The 12,450-nt window shown below is 38.5% G+C and overlaps 1 long non-coding RNA gene across 2 annotated transcripts in view; it reads right to left on the bottom strand.

The window, feature by feature from the left end:
- Positions 1-3,248: 3,248 nt before the first annotated feature.
- Positions 3,249-12,450, bottom strand: part of LOC308608749 — a 433,619-nt gene continuing 424,417 nt past the window's right edge. For both annotated transcript variants that reach the window (XR_014014228.1, XR_014014229.1), the window contains exon 5: positions 3,249-3,812. This is a non-coding gene — a long non-coding RNA (uncharacterized lncRNA). The remainder of the gene's footprint in view (positions 3,813-12,450) is intronic.

Raw genomic sequence — 12,450 nt, 5'->3', positions numbered from 1 at the left:
GATGGGGCTGCATGCTCCTCAGTTTTGCATTCCAACACTTATCACACTCCATGGTACGGAGTAAATTGCTGGGGAAATGAACACATAGTGTGCTGAGTATGTAGCCAATATAGAGGCTCAAGAGGCTGTGCTGGTTAGTCGAATGGACACTCGCTAGTTCTGGCCTCTGGTTACCACTACTTCATTGCTTTTCATTTGTTGAAAGTCTATGAGAAATATCTGATGAATAGCTGAATAAATGAGGGTAAAGTAGTGAGTGTGTATTATCACTTTTGTGCTGATTTGCCTTGTCCTCCAAAAAGGGAACCTCAGGAATACTAACAGCCACCTCTTAGTACACTCTGTATCAAACCACTTAGTGCTGAACTGGCCTTATCTTATTTACAATTCCAAATAGTTCTGTAAAGTAGTCATTTTTTTAAAATAAGTTTATTTACTTTAGGCTGCATTGGGTCTTCGTTGCTGCGCAGAGGCTTTCTCTAGTTGCGGTGAGCAGGGGCTACTCTTTGTTGTGGTGTGCGGGCTTCTCACTGTGGTGGCTTCTCTTGTTGCGGAGCACAGGCTCTAGGTGCGTGGGCTTCAGTAGTTGTGGCTCGTTGGCTCTAGAGCACAGGCTCAGTAGTTGTGGCACATGGGCTTAGTTGCTCCAGGGCATGTGGGATCTTCCTAGACCAGGGCTCGAACGCGTGTCCCCTGCATTGGAAGGCGGATACCTAACCACTACACCACCAGGGAAGCCCAAAGTAGTCATTTTTATCCACTTTTGACAGTTAGGAAACCAATGCTGAAAAAGTCTTTTGCCCAAGATCACACTATTATTAAGTGTCAGAACTGGAATATGAACCCAGATATAAGTGTCCTCTTAACTACTATGCTGTACAACTCCTCATGTTTACTGTTTATGCTGCCAATGTAGTTTGCAGAACCTTGTCCCATTTATGAGCTGGAAGGGACAGAGTAACGTGATGGTTCATCACAGAGGCTCTGGGGTCAGACAGATAGTTTACAATATCTGACTCGTACACTTAGAATCTGAAATCCTTGCAAAACTTACTTAACTTTCCTGAACCTCAGATTCCTTATTCCTAACAATGGGAATAATAATATTTCCTACCTTGAAAGTTCATTGTGATAAATGAATAAGATGAAATATATAATGTGTTAATTACCGTACCAGCCTGTGTTCTTCCTAGTATTGCTGTGAAGAGTAAATTAGGTAATATATCTAGCAAATAGTAAAAATTAAAAATGGCAGCTCATATGAGATAATAATATATAATATTTATTGTTATATTTGTTATATATGCAGTATATACATATATGCAATATATGTATATGCAACATTATATATAATTTATAATATTAATATGATACAGTAATGTCATGTATGATGTTTCACAATAAACAATGATAAATGTGGTCTTTCCCATTTGTTGAAAACTACTTATTTACTTAACAGACTCACTTTCCCCAAGAGGGAAGCTTCCACTTAGTTTAATCATCAGAAATTCTGAAACAGCATAATCTATAAGAACAGTATTTTATGATTGAAAAGTAGCTTTTTTGTTTTGCCTTAAAAAGAACATAAACACAAGACCCAAGTTCTTACTTAACTCAAGACCCTCAAAGTGTCCCAATCTAGAGAAATCACATACATGATAGGCAGATAAGACCCTCCCTGTAGACCAGCATAAACCTGCAGAGGAGGTGAAACCAGTCAGTGAAGCATATCTGCAGGATATTTGCTATCAAGAGCAGCTTGGATGAGAAATTCAAGTAGTGGACTCCAGTGTATGGATTGCCTCAAAAATGTTCTAGAGAATAAGCTCCCTTTTGTCTATGCTAAGATTTATTTATACCATGATGTGGTGGGGCATAGTTTAATTAATTTAAGAATTGGAGCCAGCTAATTAATGTGCATAAACTTACTAAATTATGAGAAGGATAGATCAGGACAAAGTGATAAGAAGAGTATCAAAGAATACTTTTGTTATTTTTAGGTCCCATTTGTTTATTTTTGTTTTTATTTCCATTACTCTAAGAGATGGATCCAAAAAGATATGGCTACAGTTTATGTCAAAGAGTGTTCTAAGTTTTCCTCTAAGTGTTTTATAGTGTCCAGCCTTACATTTAAGTCTTTAATCCACTTTGAGTTTATTTTTGTATATGATGTTATAGAATGTTCTAATTTCATTCATTTACATGTAGCTGTCCAGTTTCCCCAGCACCACTTATTGAAGAGACTGTCTTTTCTCCTTTATATATATTCTTGCCTGCTTTGTCATAGATTAATTGACCATAGGTGTGTGGGTTTATTTCTGGGCTCTCTATTATGTTCCATTGTTCTGTATTTCTGTTTTTGTGCCAGTACCATACTGTTTTGATGACTGTAGCTTTGTAGTATGGTCTGAAGTCAGGGAGTGTGATTCCTCCTCCAGTCTTTCTCAGGATTGCTTTGGCTATTCAGGGTCGTTTCTGTTTACATACTAATTATAAAATTTTTTGTTCTAGTTCTCTGAAAAATGCCATTGGTAATTTGATAGGGATTGTATTGAATTCGTAGATTGCCTTGGGTAGTATAGTCATTTTGACAATATGGATTCTTCCAATCCAAGAACACAGTATATCTTTCCATCTGTTTGCATCCTTTGTGATTTCTTTCATCAGTATCTTATAGTTTTTGGAGTACAGAAGACACCATATTTTTGAATGGTGAAGCAAACAGGATAAAATGTCTTTGTATACCTTATATACAATAAGGCAAATGGAATTCATTTCTTTAAGCTTCATAGGAAAAAGCATAGCTGACTGTTTAGAAAGCAAGTGGTGATAAATGGAAATTTTTTGGTACTATAATTACTTTGTTATGTAAATATGTTTTATGTTCTCTTTAATTAATATAATATGTTTATTGATTTTATTAAACAAAAAAGTAATGGGTTTCATGGTTACAGTCATGACCATGGTCCCTTTGGCTGAATGTTTTCTATATGATCTGAAGTTCTTTAGCCTTGATGTTCCTGCATTGGATGTGTTCAGGCAACTAAGCCTTACTGTTGGAGAGGAATTACTGTATTTGGAAATTACAATGTTGTTTAATGGGGAAAAGAGTATTCAGTTGCAGAGATACATTTGTAAAATTTATTTGAGTGGGGCATATGAACCACACATGTGGTGAATGTAAGAGGAAAGGCAAGGTGATTTTGACCTCTTGTCAAGGGTGTTCTCTGTCACAAAATAATCCAGAATTTTATGATGAATCAGTAATGGTGTATAAGCATTTTATATAGAATAACATTTCTATATAAGGACAGAGCTGTGAGTCATACAACGGGTTTCTAATTTTTTATTCTTTTGGCACAATTTTGTGATTAAAAAGCTTCCTCTCTTGCCTCAGTTTCCCATCTTTAAAATGTAGCTAATTCTGATTCCACTCAACTGAGCTCCTTGTTAGTGAATGGCAAGAATGACATGAGATAAACGAAAGCATTTAAAATACTTGAGATATTGCTTTAAGGATCTTATACTTAATTCATGTGTCCAAAACAACTTGGACACATTTCTGGCTTCTGATGATGTTTGGTAGGCTATGCCTCTGTGACAGAGAGATGCAATTTTATAGTGGCTTAAAGACCAGAAATGTTTATTTCTCTCTTACCAAGCAGTCTGTAATGGATAGGCAGGCTACTCTGTTCCATTTGGTCCCTTAAAGACTTTGGCTACTTTCTTCTTATTTTTCTACTGTTGTCTCCAGTCATTTTCCTCATTGGCATAGTTGAAGTTGGATGGCAGGCATGTCTGTATTCTAGATCCTAGGAAGAGGAATGAGCACAGAGAAATTCACATGAGGTGTTTTAATGTCTAGACCTAGAAGTGGCATGCTATTCACTTCCACTCATATGCAACTGTAACCCTACAAAAAGAAGGGCAGAATGGCTGACCTGGTGCAAGATGGACAAGGGTAGTTGAGTGAGGATGAGAAATAAAAATGTTAAGGAGTAGTGAGAGCAATCTTGTATTTGTTCAGAAAACTGCTTAGGGCCTAGCTTAGTCATTCTGCTGTGTCTTGGTTAGTGTCTTCCTTCTCTGAAGTGATAATAGATTATTTTTTTCCCAAGTGCAGGTATTCTGAATTTTCTTCTCAGAACTTTAAGACTGCTTTCAATATATCTACAATATATATTTTTTTTAAAAAAAGAAAATGGTCAGAAGAACCTAGGGGCAAGACAGGAATAAAGATGCAGACCTACTAGAAAATGGACTTGAGGATACAGGGAGGGGGAAGGGTAAGCTGGGACAAAGTGAGAGAGTGGCATGGACATATATACAGCACCAAACATAAAATAGATAGCTGGTGGGAAGCAGCCGCATAGCACAGAGAGATCAGCTCGGTGGTTTGTGACCACCTAGAGGGGTGGGATGGGGAGGGTGGGAGGGAGATGCAAGAGGGAAGAGATATGGGGACATATGTATATGTATAACTGATTCACTTTGTTATAAAGCAGAAACTGACACACCATTGTAAAGCAAGTATACTCTAATAAAGATGTTTTTAAGAAATCTAAAGGGAAAACATGTTTTTCTTTTCTCACAAAATTAGTCACTTTCTCACTCTGGTTCTTGCAAGTTTGCTCAGTCTCCCTGTACACTTCATAAGTGAACATATTTGCAAAATGTTCAAGACTCTCGCTGCCTCAGTTGATCATCCTAAGATGAGGTCAAGCAGTGGAAGGTGTTGTTTAATTAATGTTCCCAATTTTTGGTTATAAATTTCATTTCTCAACTGTCATCCTGGTGGCTTTGACATAAATGCAATACAGTATTTATAAAAATTTAAGTTTTAAGTTTGGAGGATTGCTGAAAATTTTATAAGCCCATATGTTTATAAAAAAATAAAAAATAAAAATGTATATATATAATTGAAGTATAGTTGATTTACAATGTTTCAGGTGTACAGCAAATTGATTCAGTTACACATGTATGTATGTATATATATACATATATATATATACACACACGTGTGTATATATATTTTTTCAGATTCTTTTCCATTATAGGTTACTACAAGATATTGAGTATAGTTCCCTGTGCTATACAGTAGGTCCTTGTTGTTTATTTATTTTATATATAGTAGTGTGTATCTGTTAATCCCAGACTCCTAATTTATCCCCCCCTTTCCCCTTCAGGAACCATAAGTTTGTTTTCTGTGTCCCTGAGTCTGTTTCTGTTTTGTAAATAAGTTCATTTGTATCATTTTTTAAGATTCTGTATATAAGTGATATCATATGGTATTTTAGAAGAAACTTTACTTTTAAAATACTTATGCTCTTACAATGAGTTACAATGATAACAGCTTGAATTATTCAGGTATATCAATTTCAATGCTATCCCATGTTGTAATGTTAGTTTAGCTTGACACTATCATGTGAAATCAATAATAATGTGTTGCTGATCTAGCAATATGGTGTAATGTCTGAGAGAGCATTGACAGTTTTCCAAAACCTTCCAGATCACAGTTATTTTGCTTTTTAAATATGCCTCTGCTAAGTTTGAAGGACATCAGATTTGACCTTCCAAACTAAATAGAAAGTAAAACACTAAGAGTGAACCCTAAGGTAAATTACAGACTTTAAGTGATTATGATGTATCAATGTGGGTTCATTCTTGTTTTAAAAAAATACCATTCTGGTGAATGATATTGATAAGGGTAGAGGCTATGCAGGAGTAGGGCGGCAGGGGGTATATGGGAAATCTCTGTACCTCCCTCTCAGTTGTGTTACAAACCTCTAAAACTGTTCTAAAAAATAGTCTTAGGAAAAAAGGCACCCTAAAAATTAAAATTGACCTTAAAAATACGGATCTTAGCATGTTTGTGTGTAGAAAGTCTCGATATCATACTGATGTTAATTCTCTCAAAAATGATCTTCAGTATAATGTGCTTACAACAAAATTCAGGGAGGATTTAATGGAATTTAAGAAGCTGAGTTTAAATACAACGAGATTGGTAAGAATGACTGATATACTTGTGAAGAAAGCATGAGATGGGGAAGATTGCCGTACCAATATGAAGATATTAAAGAGGAAAAATCATTAAAAGTGTGTGATTTGTCACATGCATAATCAAGTGAACCAGTGAAAAAATGTAAACTCCAGAAACTATTTCATATATATATAAAAGAAGTGTCATTGAATAGTGGTAATCAGACTGCTTGGGTTCAATTCCTGGCTCCTCCACTTGCTGGTTTTGTGACATTGGAGAAAATATTAGACTTCTTTTTACATCAGTTTCCTTAATTGTGGAATGGAAATAATACCTTCTTCATATAAGTTTTTCAAGGATTATACTATATAATGCAAATACAATGACTAACAAATAACATATGTATAAAAGTTGTTAGCTCTTATATGAGCATTTGGTATATGGCAGAAGTGGCATTGCAAATTAGTCGTGAAAAGATGGATTACAAAATAAGTTATGCTGGAACAACTTACAATCAATGTAGAAACATAAAATGAGACTTTAAAAATAACACCATAACCTCTTCATTCTAGATAAATTTGAAGAGAAAAAAACTCCACATTTTAAGAAATGTAGAATAAAGTGTAGGAGAATATCTTAATTATACCTGAGTAGGGAAAGATTTGTAAGCAAGATACAAAAGGCACAAATGAACAGACTAACAATTTGATATTGAAATTGGAATTTTCTGTAAGGCAAAAGCCATCATAAACTAAGCTCAGTTATAAGCACTGACTTGGAGAAGATATTTGCAACTTATGTAAATGAAAATAATTAACATCCCTAATAATAAAGAGTTAATAATACAAATAAACAAACATAACAAAAAGGAAATAGAGTTACAGATACAGAGAACAAACAGTTGGTTGCCAGAGGGGAAGGGGGGTGGGTGAGGAAAGAAAGAGGAGAGGGAGATTGAGAAGTATAAACTTCAAGTTGCAAAATAAATGAGTCATAGGTATGAAATGTACAGTGTGGAGAATATAGTCAAAAACTATGTAACATCTTTGGTGACATATTGTAACTAGACTCATTATGGTGATCATTTTGAAATGTATAGAAATATCAAATCACTATGTTGTGTAACAGGAACTAACAGTGTTGTAGGTCAATGATATTTCTTTTTAAAATAAATTTATTTATTTTTTGGCTTCATCGGGTCTTTGATGGTGCACGTGGGCTTTCTCTAGTTGTGGCGAGCGGGGGATACTCTTCGTTGTGGTACGTGTGCTTCTCATTGTGGTGGCTTCTCTTGTTGCAGAGCACGGGCTCTAGGCATGGAGGCTTCAGTAGTTGTGGCTTGCGGGTTCTAGAGCACAGGCTCAGTAGTTGTGGCGCACAGCCTTAGTTGCTCCACAGCATGTGGGATCTTCCCGGACCAGGGCTCGAACCCATGTCCTCTGCATTGGCAGGCAGATTCTTAACCACTGAGCCACCAGGGAAGTCCCAATGATATTTCAAAAAGAGAAAAATCTCATAGAAAAGAGATCAGAGTTGTGGTACCAGAGGTAGGTGGGGGTGGGGGCAGAGAATTGGATGAAGGGATGAAGGTGGTCAAAAGGTACAAACTTCCAGTTATAAGATAAATAAATACTAGGGGTGTAATGTACAACATGATAAATACAATTAACACTGCTGTACATTATATATGAAAGTTGTTAACAGAATAAATACTAAGAGCTCACATCATAAGGAAAAAATTTCTATTTTTATATCTATGAGATGGCAAATGTTCACTAAACTTGTGTTCATAGTTTCATGATATATGAGTCAAATCATTATGCTGTACACCTTGAACTTACATGGTGCTGTATGTCAAATATATCTCAATAAAATTGGAAGAAAAAAATATGAAGCAAGAAGAAAACGTCAAATAAGCAAATAGAAGTATAGCTAAAGACTAAGAACAGGTAGTTCACAGAGAAACATGAAAGGCCAATAACCTAGGAAACAGGTGCAAATTTGTTAATATACAGAGAACTGCAAAATTAAGAAATGATATATCTCATACCCACCAATGCGGCAAAAATTAAAGTATGAGAATGCCAAGTTTTGGGAAAGAAATGGACAAAACAGACTTTGTTACACTGTTGGTGGGCATACAAATTCGAAGAAGCAATCTGAAGAGCAATTTGCCAGTACCTAACAAAGTTGAAGTTATATATTCCCTAAGAGTCAGCAATCCCATTCCATTCCCTGGTACAGTCCCTAAAAGAAAGAAACCACCAACCATAAAAACTAGTGTATCACAGGGACTTTCCTGGTGGTCCAGTGGTTAAGACTCTGTGCTCCCAATGCAGGGAGCCTGGGTTTTATCTCGGGTCAGGGAACTAGATCCCGCATGATGCAACTAAGAGCCTGTATGCCGCAAGTAAAACAAAAACAAAAAAGACTACTGTATCACAACTCTTATGTTCTGAATTGTGTTCCCCCAAAATGTGTATGTTGCAGTTCTAACCTCCATAATTTCAGAATGTAACTGTATTTGGAGACAGGGTCTTCAAAGAGGTGATTATGCTATAATGAGACCCTTGGGGTAGGCCCTAATCTAATCTGGCCTGTTGTCTTTATAAGAAGAGGAAATACGGACACAGAGAGAACACCAGGGCTGCACATGCACAGAGAAAAGGCCATGTGAGGACACAGTGAGAAGGCAGCCATATAGGAGCCAAGCAGAGAGGCCTCAGGAGAAACCAAACCTGCTGACAACTCCATCTCAGACTTTTAGCCTCCACAACTGTGAGAAATAAATTTCTGTGGCTTAAGCCACATAGTCTGTAGTATATTGTTATTGCAGCCCTACCAAACTAATACAATATATATGACGTGCACATAGACATATACATACATATATATACGTGTATATATATGTATATATGTATTTTCATAATAAGGAAAAGGAAACAATCTGTTAATCAATAGATGGACAGAGGCATACTGCCTGACACCTCATAAGCCCAAAGTAAATGTTAATATTATTAGTAAACTATTATATTCATATGAATAAAATACAATACTTTCTATAAAGGTCACAATGAGTATAATTAGACTTAAACTTTCTGCATTGTTTTATTTTATTACAAAAAGTTCTGACTCAAATGTTGCAAAATCTTTACATTTGGGTGATTGTTAAATGGGTATCTATAATATTACCCTCTGGATGTTTCTACATGTTTAAAATATATTATAACTATAAACAGGAAAGACAAAGTCAATTCAAAGATTTAGAATGTCTAAGAGGTAATATCTATAGGGTTATATTGAAATGGTAAAACAACCACAATTATAAAATATCCATTTTTCAATGTGGAGCTCAGCTCAGTTCTGGAAAGCTCTACCCAAATTCACAGAAACCATCTGAGGCACTTGAGCAGCCTGGACTGGATTTAGAAAAAGGACCAAAGCATTATCCATTGGGCCAGAAACTGACACTAGATTCAACGTTTATAAACCCAGCAGTTGACTTCCGGGTAACATGGTGGAAGAGTAAGACGCGGAGATCACCGTCCTCCCCACGGATACACCAGAAATACAGCTACACGTGGAACAACTCCTACAGAACACCTACTGAACGCTGGCAGAAGACCCCAGACCTCCCAAAAGGCAAGAAATTCCCCACATACCTGGGTAGGGCAAAGCGGAGAGATTCCCGCACAGAGGATTGGTGCCGAGCGGCACTCACCAGCCTGAGAGGCTTGTCTGCTCGCCCCGGCGGCGCTGGAAGCTAAGGCTCGGGCTTCGGTCAGAGCGCAGGGAGAGGACTGGGGCTGGCGGTGAGAACTCAGCCGGAAGGGGGCTAATGAGCCACAGCTAGCCGGGAGGGAGTCCGGGAAAACTCTGGAGCTGCCAAAGAGGCAAGAGACTTTTTCTTCCCTCTTGGTTTCCTGGTGCGTGAGGAGACGGGATTAAGAGCGCTGCTTAAAGGGGCTCCACAGACGGGCGCGAGTCGCGACTGAAAGCGCGGAGTCCAATGACGGGCGTGGGACGCTGGGGCTGCTGCTGCCGCCGCCAAGAAGCCTGTGTGCGAGCGCAGGTCACTGTCCACACCGCCCTTCCGGGAGCCTGTGCAGCCCGCCACTGCCGGGGTCCCGGGATGCAGGGGCGGCTTCCCTGGGAGAACGCACGGCACGCCTCGGGCTGGTGCAACGTCACGCCGACCTCTGCCGCTGCAGGCTCGCCCCGCACTCCGTGCCCCTCCCTCCCGCCCGGCCTGAGTGAGCCAGAGTCCCCGAAGAGGCTGCTCCTTTAACCCTGTCCTGTCTGAGCGAAGAACAGACGCCCTCCGGCGACCTACACGCAGAGGCGGGGCCAAATCCAAAGCTGAGAGCCAGGAGCTGTGAGAACAAAGAAGAGAAAGGGAAACCTCTCCCAGCAGCCTCAGAAGCAGCAGATTAAAGCTCCACAATCAACTTGATGTACCCTGCATCTGTGGAATACATGAATGGACAACAAATCATCCCAAATTGAGGAGCCAGGAGTCAGTGCTGTGCCTCTGAGGTGGGAGAGCCAAATTCAGGACACTGGTCCACAAGAGACCTCCCAGCTCCACATAATATCAAACGGCGAAAATCTTCCAGAGATCTCCATCTCAACACCAGCACCCAGGTTCACTCAACGACCAGCAAGCTACAGTGCTGGACACCCTATGCCAAACAACTAGCAAGACAGGAACACAATGCCACCCATTAGCAGAGAGGTGGCCTAAAATCATAAAAAGTCCGCAGACACCCCAAAACACACCACCAGACGTGGACCTGCCCACCAGAAAGACAAGATCCAGCATCACCAACCAGAACAAAGGCACTAGTCCCCTCCACCAGGAAGCCTACACAACCCACTAAACCAACCTTATCCACTGGGGACAGACACCAAAAACAACGGGAACTACGAACCTGCAGCCTGCAAAAAGGAGACCCCAATCACAGTAACATAAGCAAAATGAGAAGACAGAAAAACACACAGCAGGAGAAGGAGCAAGATAAAAACCCACCAGACCTAACAAATGAAGAGGTAATAGGCAGTCTACCTGAAAAAGAATTCAGAATAATGATGGTAAAGATGATCCAAGATTCTATTTCCCAGATCCAAAATCTTGGAAACAGAATTGACAAAATGCAAGAAACAGTTAACAAGGACCTAGAAGAACTAAAGATGAATCAAGCATCGATTAAAAACACAATACATGAAATAAAAAATACTCTAGATGGGATCAATAGCAGAATAACTGAGGCAGAAGAACGGATAAGTGAGGTGGAAGATAAAATAGTGGAAATAACTGCTGCAGAGCAAAATAAAGAAAAAAGAATGAAAAGAACAGAGGACAGTCTCAGAGACCTCTGGGACAACATTAAACGCACCAACATTCGAATTATAGGGGTTCCAGAAGAAGAAGAGAAAAAGAAAGGGACTGAGAAAATATTTGAAGAGATTATAGTTGAAAACTTCCCTAATATGGGAAAGGAAATAGTTAATCAAGTCCAGGAGGCACAGAGAGTCCCATACAGCATAAATCCAAGGAGAAATACGCCAAGACACATATTAATCAAACTGTCAAAAATTAAACACAAAGAAATCATATTAAAAGCAGCAAGGCAAAAACAACAAATAACACACAAGGGAATCCCCATCAGGATAACAGCTGATCTCTCAGCAGAAACTCTACAAGCCAGAAGGGAGTGGCAGGACATAATTAAAGTGATGAAGGAGAAAAACCTGCAACCAAGATTACTCTACCCAGCAAGGATCTCATTCAGATTTGATGGAGAAATTAAAACGTTTACAGACAAGCAAAAGCTGAGAGAGTTCAGCACCACCAAACCAGCTTTACAACAAATGCTAAAGGAACTTCTCTAGGCAAGAAACACAACAGAAGGAAAAGACCTACAATAACGAACCCAAAACAATTAAGAAAATGGGAATAGGAACATACATATCGATAATTACCTTAAATGTAAATGGACTAAATGCTCCCACCAAAAGATACAGATTGGCTGAATGGATACAAAAACAAGACCCATATATATGCTGTCTACAAGAGACCCACTTCAGACCTAGAGACACATACAGACTGAAAGTAAGGGGATGAAAAAGATATTCCATGCAAATGGAAACCAAAAGAAAGCTGGAGTAGCAATTCTCATATCAGACAAAATGGACTTTAAAATAAAGACTACTAGAAGAGACAAAGAAGGACACTACCTAATGATCAAGGGATCGAACCAAGAAGAAGATATAACAATTGTAAATATTTATGCACCCAACATAGGAGCACCTCAATACATAAGGCAAATACTAACAGCCATAAAAGGGGAAATCGACAGTAACACACTCATAGTAGGCGACTTTAACACCCCACTTTCACCAATGGACAGATCATCCAAAATGAAAATAAATAAGGAAACACAAGCTTTAAATAATACATTAAACAAGAT

The sequence above is a fragment of the Mesoplodon bidens genome (assembly GCF_964165515.1).
Source record: "Mesoplodon bidens genome assembly, chromosome: X".
Taxonomy (NCBI): Eukaryota; Metazoa; Chordata; class Mammalia; order Artiodactyla; family Ziphiidae; genus Mesoplodon; species Mesoplodon bidens.
Note: the sequence above shows the minus strand (reverse complement) of the source record. Positions and strands in the feature narration are given on the sequence as shown.